Raw genomic sequence first — 13,490 nt, 5'->3', positions numbered from 1 at the left:
GCCTGCGCCCGCGGCCGCTGAGCGAGGGCTGAGGCCGGGGCCCTGTTTTCTGGGGTGTGACTCAACCGGCCAGATGGGCAGAGGGGAGAAGGGTGGAAGGGGAGAAGCGCGGGACGACGGGAAGATGCGGGCTGGCCTGGGGGTGATGGGTAGATTTTACAAAGGAGGAGGGACAGCGAGGTGGGTCGCCCCTGCCCGGCCCCTGCCCGTCTCTCCTGGGCCCATTCTCTGCACTGCAGAAGCATCTTTCCAAACACAGCTGTCACGCGTGTGCCCTCGTGGCAGGTCACCCGCTCCTCCCTAAATCCTTCCCTGGCTCCCCATTTCCCTCCGGAGAAGCCCACGTTGCTCGGCCAGTCTCCAAGACCCTCCCTCTTCTGGCCCTGCCCTTGCCTGTCCCCTTGAGGGTGCCACTTCCTACAGATCGGGGCTGCAGCCTCCGCCTCCAGGAAGCCTCCCTGACTGCTTCCAAGCAGAGCTAAGAGGGCTCCCCTCTGCACTCCGTGGGCTGCCATCTCCCCAAGAGCGAAGTCTGTTCCACCTGCTGCCACCAGATTCTGCGCCAGTCCAGGGCGGGGCACACACAGGGGCGGCTCGGCAGGGGCTGACCACCCCTCCCATGTCCTGTGCCCGGACTCGGGGTGTTTCATCAGTCAAGTGCCAGGTGGTCCCCACGGCAGGTCTGCACGAGGTTTTTGGCCCCTGCAAAGCCCCTGGGACATTTATCTGTTAACATGCTTGGGAGGTTCACTGTGGCATCAGCTCTGCCCACTTTTTTTTTCTCAAAGTGATACATGCAGGGAAACGGACTTGGCCCAGTGGTTAGGGCGTCCGTCTACCACATGGGAGGTCCGCGGTTCAAACCCCGGGCCTCCTTGACCCGTGTGGAGCTGGCCCATGAGCAGTGCTGATGCGCGCAGGGAGTGCCATGCCACGCAGGGGTGTCCCCTGTGTAGGGGAGCCCCACGCGCAAGGAGTGCGCCCCACAAGGAGAGGCGCCCAGCGCAAAAGACAAAGTGCAGCCTGCCCAGGAATGGCGCCGCACACACGGAGAGCTGACACGGCAAGATGACGCAACAAAAAGAAACACAGATTCAAAGTGATCTATGCACATATTTTTAAAAATCCAATGTGCTGAGGAGCTTATAAGGAAACTCAGAAATCTCCTGCCCCCGACCCCATAATCTTCACTCCTTGTAGACAACATGATTCTATAGATAGAAAGTCCTGAAAAATCTAGTTACTGGTGCTAATAAATGAAGGCAGCAAAGTGGCGGGGTAGGAGATCAGCAGGCAAAAATTGGTGGTGTTCCTACACGCTAGTGCTGAACCATCTGAGGAGGAAATTTTAAAAGAAAGTCCCATTTACAACTGCGGTTACAAGTATCAAATATCTAGGAATAAGTTTAACCAAGGATGTAAAGGACTCACACGTGGAAAACGACAAAACATTTCTAAAAGAAATCAAAGATCTAAATAAGTGGAAGCACATTCCCTGTTTATGGATTGGAAGACTAAATATTGTCAAGATATTAATTCTACCCAAAATGATTTACAGATTCATTGTATCCCAATCAAAATTCCAACAGCCTTCTTTGCAGAAATGGAAAAGCCAATCATCAAATTTATTTGGAAGGGAAAGGGCCCTGAAGACCCAAAACCGACTTTAAAAAGAACAAAGTTGGAAGACTCTCAACTCCTGACTTTAAAACTTTTTCACAAACCTACAGTGGTAGCTGGCACAGGGACCGATACAAAGACCCGTGGAATTGGATTGAGAGTTCAGAAACAGACCCTCACTTTTTTAAAAGATTTATTTTATTTATTTCTCCCCCCAGCCTGCTGTTTGCACTTGCTGTCTGCTCGTTGTATGCACCTCTTCTTTTTCCAGGAGGCCCCGGGAACCAAACCCGGGCCTCCCGTACGGTAGGCAGGTGCCCAGGTGCTTGAGCCACATCTGCTTCCCCCAGCTGATATTTGACTAGGCTGCCAAGTCCACCCCACGGAGAAAAATAGTCTCTTTGACAAATGGTGCTGGGAGAACTGGATATCCACAGCCAAAGGAAAGAAAGACCATATACGAAGATTAACTCAAAATGAATCAAAGACCTAAATATAAAGGCTAGAACCATAAACCCCCTGGAAGGAAAGGCAGGGGCTCATGCTCAAGACCTGGTGGTGGGTGGAGGTTTCTTAGCCTTACACAAAAGCACGAGCAGTGAAAGAAAACATGGGCAAAGGGCCCGCCTCGAAATGAACACTTGTGCTTGAAAGGACTTGGACAAGGTGAAAGGCAGCCCTCTCGATGGGAGAAAATATTTGGAAACCACATATCTGACAAGGGTTTGATTTCCATGCTATACAAAGAGATCATGAAACTCAACAATAGGGAAGCAGATTTGGCTCAACTGATCAGGCGTCCGCCTACCACGTGGGAGGTCCAGGGCTCAAACCCAGGGCCTCCTGACCCGTGTGGAGCTGGCCCATGCAGAGCGCTGATATGTTCACGGAGTGCCGTGCCATGCAGGGGTGACCCCCGTGTAGGGGAGCCCCATGCACGAGGAGCGCGCCCTCAAGGAGAGCCGCCCTGTGCAAAAGAAGTGCAGCCTGCCAGAGAGCTGACGCAGCAAGATGATGCAACAAAAAGAGACACAGATTCCCAGTGCCGCTGACAAGAACATAAGTGGAAAAAAGAACACACAGTGAATGGACACAGAGAGCAGACAATGGGGGTGGGGCAGGGGGGAGGAAGGAGAGATAAATAAATAAAAAATATAATAAATCTTTTAAAAAAAAAAACCTCAACAATAAAAGGGTAAGCAATCCAATGAAAAACTGGGCAAGGACTTAGACATTTTTCTAAAGAGGAAATACAGAGGATTAAAAAACACACGAAAAAAGGTCCAATATCACTAGCTATCAGAGAAATGCAAATCTACGAAATTACAAAATTACAACAAGGTACCATCTTACACCTCATTGAATGGCCACTATTTAAAAAAATAAACAGGTGCTGGAGAGGGTGTGGAGAAACGGGCACACTCGCTCACTGCTGGTGGGGGTAGAGTGGGGCAGCCGCTGTGCAGGACGGCTTGGCGGTTCCTCGGGGAGCTAAGTATAGAACTGCCGTACGAGCCGGCAATCCCTCTACCGGGAATATATCCAGAAGAACTGAAAACAGAGACACGAACAGACGTTTGCCCACCATTGTTCATAGCGGCGTTAGTCACAATTGCCAAAAGCTGGAAACAACCCAAGTGTATAAACAGTAAGTAGTAGACACACATCTGACGGAACACTCGGCTGCTGCAGGAAGTGAAACTGGGACCCATATGATGACATGGATGAGCCCTGAGGACATTATGCCAAGTGAAACAAGCCAGGCACAAAAGGGCAAATAGTGTATGGTCTCACTAATATGAACTAAATGAGAATAAACACAGGGAGTTAAAACCTAGACTTAGGTTCTAGGAGATAGAATAAGAGATGAGAAGGGGAGCGACACTTAACGTATGTAGAATTTTTAATTGGCTTGCCTGCAAAAGTGTGGAAATGGATAGAGCTGATGGTAACACATCAGTGTGGGTACAACTAACACGGCTGGTTTATAGATGCGATTGTAGCTGAAAGGGGTCGTCTAGGTTTGTAAGTGTCAATTGAAAGAAAGCGAGAGAATAATCTAAGGTTGAAAAACCGGGAACCCAGAGGTGGGTGAGATTTGCGGTTAATAGTACAAATGTAAGAATGTTCTATGAACTAGAACAAATGTACATCACTATTACAAGATGGTAAGAATATGGAGATGTATGAGAAAATACAATTAATGTAATGTATGGACTAAAGTTAATGGCAATATTGCAATATTCTTGCATCAATGTCAAAGAAGTTTCTATATCAACACTAAGGATCAGCAATAGGTTGGGATGGAATTTTTTCCTTTAGGACTAAGGAAAACATTCAAAGATTTACTGGGGCGATGACTGCACAACTCTGTGACAAAGTGAAAGGCACCCAGTATACACTTCGGATAGAATGTACAAGGTGTGAACCATGTGGTGCAAGAAGGACTCTGGTTAACAGGGCAAATATAAGAGTGTTCTCTCGTGAATTATAACAAATGTAGAATCCTAACATATGGTGTTAATAATGGAGGGTGTGTGGAACAATATACCAAGTGTAAGCTGCCGACCACAGTCAGTAGTAAGAGTCTGATGATGCTCTTTCATAATCTGTAACAAATGTTCCACATCAACGCAAGGTGTAGGAGCGGTGATGTATGGGGATTCTGCATGTTATACAGAATATATATATAAAAATATATATATTTTAAAAATGCATTGAGGACCTAAATATAAAAACTAAAACCACAAAACTCCTAGAAGAAAACAGGGAAGAATCTTCAGGACCTAGTGGTAAGCAATGGTTTCTTAGACCTTACACCAAAAGCATAAGCAACAGAAGAGAATAGATAAACGGGACCTCATCAAATTAAAAACATTTGTGCATTAAAAGACTTCATCAAGAAAGTAAAAAGACAAGACTATAGAATGGGAGAAAATATTTGGGAACCACATATTTGATAAGGGTCTAGTTTCCAGAATCTATAAAGAAATCTTACCACTCAACAACAAAAAGACCAACAAGTTAATCAAAAACTGGTCAAAAGTCTTCAATAGACATTCCAGCAAGAAGATATACATTGCTTCATGTGCTTCAAAAAGCACATGGAAAATGCTCAACATCATTAGCCGTTAGGGAAATGCAAATCAAAACCACAGTGAGAGAGTGAGATAGCACTTCACACCCTCTAGAATGGCTACTATTTTAAAAATGAAAAACAAGTATTAGACTGTGGAGAAACAGGAACATTCATTCATTTTTGATGGTAAGGTATGAATGGGGCGGCTGCTGTGGGAAACAGGTTGATGGTCCTTCAGAAAGTTAAGTATAGAATTACTATATGATCTGGAAATCCCTCTTCTAGGTGTATACCCAGAAGTACTGAAAGCAGTGACACAAACAGATGTTTGTACACTGATGTTCATAGCAGCATTATTCACGATTGCCAAAAGATGGACGCAACCCCAGTGTCCATCAGCCAGTGAGTGGATAAACAAAGTGTGGCGTCTGCACACAACGGATCATGAAGCTATGAAAAGAAAGGAGATTCTGATGCTGCAACAATGTGGATAAACTGTGAAGACATCGTGTTGAGTGAAATAAGCTGAACACAAAAGGACGTGAAATAATTAGAATAAGCAAATTCAGAGAGTCAGAACCTAGAATACAGTTTACCAGAGTCTGGGGAGGGCGATGGAATGGAGAGTTAGAGTTTCTTGGCACAGAACTTCTGCTGGAGATGATGAACAGCGTTGGTGATGGATGGTGGTGATCACAACGCTGTGAATGTCATTAACACCACTGAATTGTGTATCTGAACGTGGTAAATAAGGGAAATTTTAGGTTGCATAAATATTGGTACAATGTTGCTAAGATAAAAATAAAATCTCCTGTCCCCCAGATCCCTACCCACCAAACAACTGCTTTCAACTTCTTTTGCTGTTTCTTCCAGTAGTCACGTCCAAATTTCTAAATAAAACTTACCTTGCTATTTCTTGTGTTATCAGTTTTGGGCATTATTTACTGATGTATAGATGGATAAGGATTTCACACCATCATCTATTCCCTCTTCCCCTCATCAGGTCCTTCCAAAATACCATGTTGACATTTTAAGTTGATAAACAAATATCCAGTGTTCACATCATCATGACTAAATGAATATCGTTCTTTCCTGGACAAAGTGAAATGCTGTAATTAAATGCTCTTTCCCATGCCACCTCTTTGTTTTTCCTGGAGTTAATAACTGCCTCCCTGTTTCCAGCTACCTTTGGATTCCCAAATGCTCTAATCTGAACCTCTCCTGACCTGCTTCCACCCAAACACGCTTCCAGTCGTCTCTTAGGTCCATTTTCCCCTGGACACGTCTCTCCAGGAAGGCCCACCCCTGCTGTAGCTGAGCCAGCGGCTCTCCAGGCCTGCTGGGATCCGCCGCCGGTGCCCTCCTGCCTTTGACGCCGTTGTTGACTCCTCCAGGTGCTTCCTGAGGACACAGGCACGGGAGGGAAGTGTTCTGAGGTCTGTTACCTCGCCATTCCCTTCTTTCTGCCGCCAGGCTGACAGTTGAGCTGGGTATAGAGTGGGCTCTTTCAGATCCTTCCTCCCAGCCTCTAAGAGGTACTGCTCCCTCCTCCTTGAGCTTCTGAGCAGCTACTGAAGGTCCAGGCCCACCCCTCTTGCTGCTCCTCGGTATGAGACTGGCGTTTTCTCTCTGGAAGTGTTTTTGAGCAAGTGGTCCTTAGCCCCACTGGTCTGAAATTCCACGATGAATGAGAAGTTTCTTCCCATCGTCACGCTGGCTCTGGCTGGCCTCTCCGGAGGCTTGCATCTTGTAGTTCTGGGAAGAGCTCTTGATTTGTGTCTTTGACTGTAGATCCCCCGTCCTTTTTTCTCTTTCCCCTTTCCCCTTCTGACTCCTGTTGGGTGTTGGGCCTCCTAGATCAATCCTTCATTTTTCTGCTTATTTCTTTTCTGTTTTCTCTGCCGTTGTTTTATCTTGCTGTTCTGCTCACGGCTACATTTCCGCTGAGCTCTCTATTGTTCTCTCCTCGTGCAGGTGCTCTCATTTCTTCCTATTCCTTCCTGTGACCTCACCGTGTCTCCGTTTGCCCATCTCCATGAACTAACCATGTAAAGAAGCCGGGCCGTGTCCACATATCTGACCTGTGTCCAGCTCTGAGAAGTGCCTGATCAGTGTGAGCTATTCTTTATGATTATTATTAAATAACACTATTTTAAATTAACAGTAAGAACAGGAACGATTAATAATTGATATCCATTTATCCTGACGTGATGGACGACTCCTTTTCTGTTTGTCTGGTCGTCTGCTCCACACTGAGGACTTCCCCTGCTGGTCGTGTCCGAGGGGCCCAGCTCTGTAGGCCCCTGGGGAGAGCGGGCGTCCGGCGGCAGGCGGGGCTCCCCGCAGGGCCACCTCACCGGGAGCCCGTGGGGGGCAGTAGCTGGTCTTGCCCTGTGGCCGCCGAGGTTCTCAGAGAAGACGCCTTTGCGCTGCCCCGACGGTCGACCAGCTGCCGGTGTGAGAACAAGGAGGAGGCGCCGCCCCCCGAGGCCAGCCCGGGCCAGGCCTCGTGGCCAGTGTCTCCGGCCGGCAGGCCCCCGCCCCTGCGCGGGAAGCCCCGACCCCAGACGTCGTCCAGCCCTCGGCCCTCGGTGTCCTCTGCCAGGCCTGCGCCGCGTGCCGTCCCCTCCCCGCTCTGCTCCACGGACGGGGCGCTCCATTCCTTCCTCCTCTCGGGTGGCGTCTGGGGACACTGAGGCACAGCGCCCCTCTCAGGCAGAGCTGAGCCCCCTCCCAGCCAGGGCCTTCCCCTGGGGGACTGAGAGGCTGGGGGGGCGGCTGGAGACCCCCAGAGCACCCCAGGGCAGGCCAGGGCCGGATTCGGAAGGGGTGGGGGTCTCCCTCCTCTGCTGGGCTCAAGGGGGTCAAGGAGCAGGGGCGCCATTGCCCCCATCCTGGTCCCCACTCAGGGTCAGTGGGACAATAAGCTCTTTTCTTTCCTCATTTCCCCGCTGTCTGCTAATCTCCTACTGATGATAATTTCTCTTTAATGGCCCCATTGGCGGTAATTATGATGCATGAGGGGAGTAATTGCCTCTGACTCCGGCACCCCCGTGAGCCACGGCGTCGTCCGGCTCCAGCCCTCCCAGCCCTGACAGCTCTGCCCTCCGCCGGGGACCCTCTCCCCCGGCCCCTGGCGCAGGGGTCCTCCTCGGCTCTGCCGGGAAACGCAGGCCTCGGAGGCTGGACTCCGGGGCCTCAGCTTCTCCCAGCAGGGGTGGGCCCCTCCCGGGACAGCGCTCCCTCCCTCCCTGGGCGGCTCCAGGCTCCCACCTGGGGTCCTGGCTGGGCCCCTGTTGAGCAAGGCCGGGGGGGGGGGGGCGGGGGGAGGGTCCTGGCCCCAGAGGGCTGGTGGCCGCAGCTGCTTCCATTCTCCGTTCCACTGCCCCCTGAGCTCTGCCAGGGCAGAGGCTGGGCGGCCTCGGCCTGTCGCCCCCGAAGCGCCCGCACCCCACAGAGGCACCACATTCGTCCAGGGGGCGCGTGTGTCCTCAGAGAATGCTCGGCCCAACCGCGAGCTTCTGTCGCAGCAGGAGGGGTGAGGGGTAGACTCCTGGAGGGACTTCCTCCCCTGGCCTGGTGTGTTACAGGTCCTCAGACCCACCTCTGAGGCCTGGACCAGCATCCTCCCCCCAGGCCGCCTCAGTGCTGACTCCGTTTCCGCCACGCGTGCTTGGCCTCCACGGGCAGGCCTGGTGGGAAGCGCTGGGGCAGGGGTCCGGGGCAGGCTGCAGCGCCTGGCGCCCCTCTCCCTGCCTGATGGGATGTGGTCTCGGCCCCCCCTCTCTGGACACCCGGGAGACCCAGAGCCACGGAGCCCCTCTGGCCAGGGTCCTCCCCACAGCCCCTCCACGCACTCTGGGTCCTGCCAGCGGCCGGGGACCAAAGCCCCCCACCCTGCGCTGTCCTCGTGGGAGCAGGGGCCCTCCTCAGGCCCATGGCGAGGCCTGCTCAGGCCACAGGCTGCTAAAGGCCTCTGAGGCGACCCCGGGAGGGGCCCCAGGGGATGGTGGCGTGCACCTGCACAGCCTCAGTGCAGCCCCGCCAGGCCCTCATTTCTACCCACCACCACCATCACCTCCTCCACCACCACCACCATCACCTCCTCCACCACCACCATCACCTCCATCTCCACCACCACCACCATCACCTCCATCTCCACCACTTCCACCATCTCCACCACCATCTCCTCCACTATCATCACCACCAGTACCATCTCCTCCACCACCATCACCTCCATCACCACCACCATCACCACCTCCACCACCACCTCCTCCATCACCATTATCACCTCCATTACCTTCAGAACCAAAACCACCACCACATCACCTCCTCCACCACCATCACCATCACCTCCATCTCCACCACTTCCACCATCTCCTCCACTACCTCCTCCACCACCACCCCACCAACTCCACCACCACCATCACCACCTCCATCACCACCTCTGCTATCACCATCAGCACTGCCACTGCACAATTTCTCACCAGTGCTTACTGTGGACTTGGCATTGCTAGAGTCACCATTTCATTGGTAGACGAGACACAATCTTTTGAGTTTCTGAGAGGAGAGCTGGGCAGCACGTAGATTTTACCCACAGAGCAGGGAATAAGGAAGTGTCTCTGGGTTGGGGTGAGCTGGGAGGGCCCGAGCCGGCCTGCGATGGCTGCGGTGAGGAAGAACATGTGTGGACTTGAGTGGCAGGCAGACAGTTGTGCTGTGGTACCAGGAGGCACTCGGGCCACTGTCAGCCCGGGCAGAGGCTGGGTGGAGAGGCTGGACGGGTCACAGACACACCTGCTCCAGGCCCCAGGGCAGGGCCCGGCCGGGCAGCCTCCACTGGGGAAGGCCCAGTAGGGTGGAACACGGGAGCGCAGCGTGAGGGCAAGGGGCAGGTACGCCAGGCGCGGAGGCCCGGGGGGCAGCTAGGGAGACAGTCCCGGGGGGAGCCGGCTGGGTGCGCGTCGCCCCCCTACCACACAGGGGTCGAGGGTCTCCTTGCCTGTCTCCCGCGTCCCCCCACCCAGCCGCAGGCCCACCCGGCCCATCCGCCAAGCAGGGCTGCGAGCCCCGGGATCTCCTCATTCGCCTTTTCTGGTCAATAAACCCCAGCTCGGGGGCGGGGGTCCGGGCAGTGGGCTGATGCCAGCGTCCGCCCAGCACCCTCTGTCTTAATTAGGCACGTGCGGCTCAATTAACCGAGTGGTCAGGATGCTAATTAGTGGCTTGATTGCAGCTCGGCTCGAGGGGGTGAAGGGTAACCTTGGCCCGCGCTCGCCGCCGACCTCGTCCGCCGCCGGCCCTGCCCCCTCCGGCAGGCCCCGCCCCTGCCCCTGCAGGCCCCGCACCCGCCCCCATCGGCAGCCCCCGCCCCTCCGGCAGGCCCCGCCCCCGCCCCACCTGCAGGCCCCGCCCCTCCGGCAGGCCCCCGCCCCTGCCCCTGCAGGCCCCGCCCCCGCCCCACCTGCAGGCCCCGCCCCTGCAATCCCCACCCCTCCCCCGCCCCGCCCCCCGCGTCCCCACCCCCCACCCCCGACCTCGCCCGCCGCCGGCCCTGCCCCCTCCGGCAGGCCCCGCCCCCTGCCCCTCCGGCAGGCCCCGCCCCCTGCCCCTCCGGCAGGCCCCGCCCCTCCGACAGGCCCCGCCCCCGCCCCATCTGCAGGCCCCGCCCCCTCCCACCTGCAGGCCCCGCCCCCCACCACCGGCAGCCCCTGCCCCCTCCGGCAGGCCCCGCCCCTGCACCTGCAGGCCCCGCCCCCGTCCCACCGGCAGGCCCCGCCCCCTGCACCTGCAGGCCCCGCCCCACCGGTAGGTCCCGCCCCTGCGGTCCCCACCCCTCCCCCAGCTCCGCCCCCCGCGTCTCCCCCCCCCCCCCCGACCTCGCCCGCTCCGCCCGGCTCCGACCCCCGAGTGCAGGCCCCTCCGCCGCCTCTTCCGGCCGCGGTCCCTGCGCTCCTCCACCTGCCCCGCGACCGCGGCCTCTCCCGCCTCGGCGCCCCTCAGGGCTTGCTGGGGGCAGGGCAGGCGCACCCCTCCCGCCTCCAGGCCCCGGCTCGGGGTCCCTCCCCCGGCGGTGGCAGCGCCTCCACCTGCCCCGCGGCACCGCCGGTCCCCCAGAGGGGCTGGCAGGAGGCCGCTGGGGGCTCGCTGGGGGCAGAGGGGCCGGAGTGGGCCAGGGAACCCAGGAGGCGCTGGAGCCTCCACCCCCCCATGGCCCCAGTGGCCCCCCCCAGGCAACCACCCCGGCTGCTCCCACGCCGGCTCTGCCGCCCCCGCTGCACCAGCTGCACGGGCGGTTCCGGTCCTGGGATGGTACCCGCGCTAGCCCCCGGGAGCGGCCCCTGCTCACCTTGGAGGGGCAATGAAGGCTGCAGGGTGGGGAGGCTGCGGGCGGGAGCAGGCGGGGGTCCAGCCAGAGGACCCCCGCCCCCCAGCCCGTAAACCCGCCTGGGGTCTCAGCTCCCTGAAAGCCCTCTGGGGAGGAAGGCAGGGGCTGGCCCAAGGCCTGCCAGCCCCCCAGCCCCGGCTTCCCTCTGTGGCGTGACAGTGGCAGCAGCGCCAGGCCGCGCCGGGCTGAGGGGTCTCACTCTGTGGGCAGGAGGGGGCGTCCAGGGGCCGTGGGAGGCTGAGCCCCTGCTTGGGCCCCCCAGCTCCTCTCTGAGGCCTGGGGAGGGGGCAGCAGGAGGGGCTTCAGAGGCCTGGAGAGTGGCCAGCGGGAGGTGAGGGGGGGGGCTGGGACAGCCTGAGGAGGCTGGGGAGGGGCACGTGGGGGCGGGAGACAGCTCAGGGGTATGCCCGCGCCCCTGGCCCGGCAGACAGGTGGGGGGGGGGGGGCGCACAGGCGGGCTGCTGGCTTGAACCCGACTAGCAGCGCCAGGGGGTGGCTCGGGGGCCCTGGGCTGTGCCCTGCCCCCGGAGGCCAGGCACCCCCGCCCCTTCTTCCGCCCTCCCCCCTCCGCAGGACCAGGAGGGGCTCCACATGGGGGGTCGCGGGGCTGGGGGCTCGGCCTGGCCCGGCCGCGGCTCCACGACGACAGCTGGCGGGGCGGGGCTCGGGAGGCGGCAGCTGGCGCCGCGTGCGGGCCCTGGGCTCTGCGCATCTGGAGGCCGCGTGCCCGCTGCGCGGCGCGGGGGGCGGGCGAGGTGACACGCGGAGCTGCCACCGCCGGCGCCCGGGGCCGTCCCGCTGCGGCGGGCGGGGGAGGTGGGAAGCGGCGGAGGCGCAGCTGTGTCCCCAGCGGCGCTCGAGGTGTGCGGGGGCGGCCCCGCCGTGGTCGCGGGGAGGGGGCCGGGCCTTGCGCGGAACCGCGTCCACCTGCACGGGGCGCCCGCGCGGCGCCGCCAGCTCGCGGGGTCGGACATGCCGGACCCTGCGGCCCCGCGCGGGCACTGGGCGGGGTGGGGGGGGGGGCATGCGGATGTGCGCTGACCTGCAGGAACTTTCTAGATGGGCCCTGTGGTCAGCCCGGGGGCGGGAAGGGCCCAGCCGCGACAGCAGGGGCTGGGCGGGAGGCCACCAGCTGAGCACCTGCCCGTGAGCACCTGCCCGTGCGCGCCTGCCCGTGAGCACCTGCCTGTGCGCACCTGGCTGGGGGAAGCCCCTGGGCGGCTGGAAGCCCCGGGGGCGGTGGCCGTGAGGTCCGGGGCACCGAGTGGAGTAGCCTCAAGCCCCCTGGGGGTCCTGGGTGGACCCTGAGGGCCCAGGCAGGTGCCCAGGTGGGTGGAGCTGCAGGTGGGGGCCTATGCCCAGACGCGGGGCCCTGTGGGGTGCAGGCTCAGGAAGGCCAGGCCGGGGCAGAGCAGGGGGGGGCGTCCTCGAGCGCAGCCCCCTGCTGCCTCCCCGACTCCAGGGCCCTGGCAGGGCCTGCTTCCGGGAAGGAGTGTGGAGGGCGCAGGAACGCGCTCTCCTGAATAATTGAGGCCGCCCCTGGGGACGGAGGCAGGAAACTAGCGGGAAGGCAGCCCCCCTTCCCCCAAGCGCCCCCCAGGGGGCCAGGAGGAGACCCTGGACAGAGCTCCCCTCCCTCCCCTGACCGCTCCGCCCCAGTGCTGTCTCTTGGAGGCAGTGGGATCCGCCAGGCCCTGTGCTGGGGGGGCAGAGGTGGATGGGCTGGGGGGCGGGGGCGGCACCCTGTGTCCCCTGTCCCCCTGTGGGCTGTGCCCGTGGAGCACAGACAAGGCTCCTGCCCCGTCACCCCTCGGGGCGCCGCTGAGAAGGGGGGTGGGGTGGCCAGGCCGCGGGGCTGACGCAGATCGAGGCCTCAGAAACGGCTGCAGACAGCATTTTTGTTTCAACACTTCGGCCAATAGCCTTTATTAAAACAAATAGGATTCAAGTCCCACCGTCCAGGCTCTCTCGCAGCAGGGGAACTGCATGCCGTGCGCGGCCCCAGGCAAGCCCACGGGGCTGGAGCGGCCCCCATCGTGGATGGCAAAGGGGCTTTCAGGCCAGACCCAGAGGCGGCGAGAGGCAGGCGTGGGGGGCAGCTGCAGGGACCCCTGCAGCCGGGGACGCGGCCTGGGGTCCCGGCGCCGCCCTGGAGCCTGGTTCTGTCCGGCCGGGCGGGGCCTTGGAGCCGGTGACTAAGGGGTCGTGGGGGCTTCCGTGCACCTTTCCCGGAGCCCCCACAGCAGAGCGCTGCAGGCCAGGAGCCCACCCGCCCACGGACCTGAGGCGCCGACCACCTGCCTGCCCTGGGGGGTTCGGGGCCCAGGGTGGCCCGGGCATCTGCATTTTCACAAAATCCTCGACTGGAGGTGCCTGGCACCAAGGTCAAGGCTCGGGGGGCAA

Source organism: Dasypus novemcinctus, chromosome 14 (assembly GCF_030445035.2).
Source record: "Dasypus novemcinctus isolate mDasNov1 chromosome 14, mDasNov1.1.hap2, whole genome shotgun sequence".
NCBI classification, from domain to species: Eukaryota; Metazoa; Chordata; class Mammalia; order Cingulata; family Dasypodidae; genus Dasypus; species Dasypus novemcinctus.
This window is presented reverse-complemented; position numbering follows the sequence as displayed.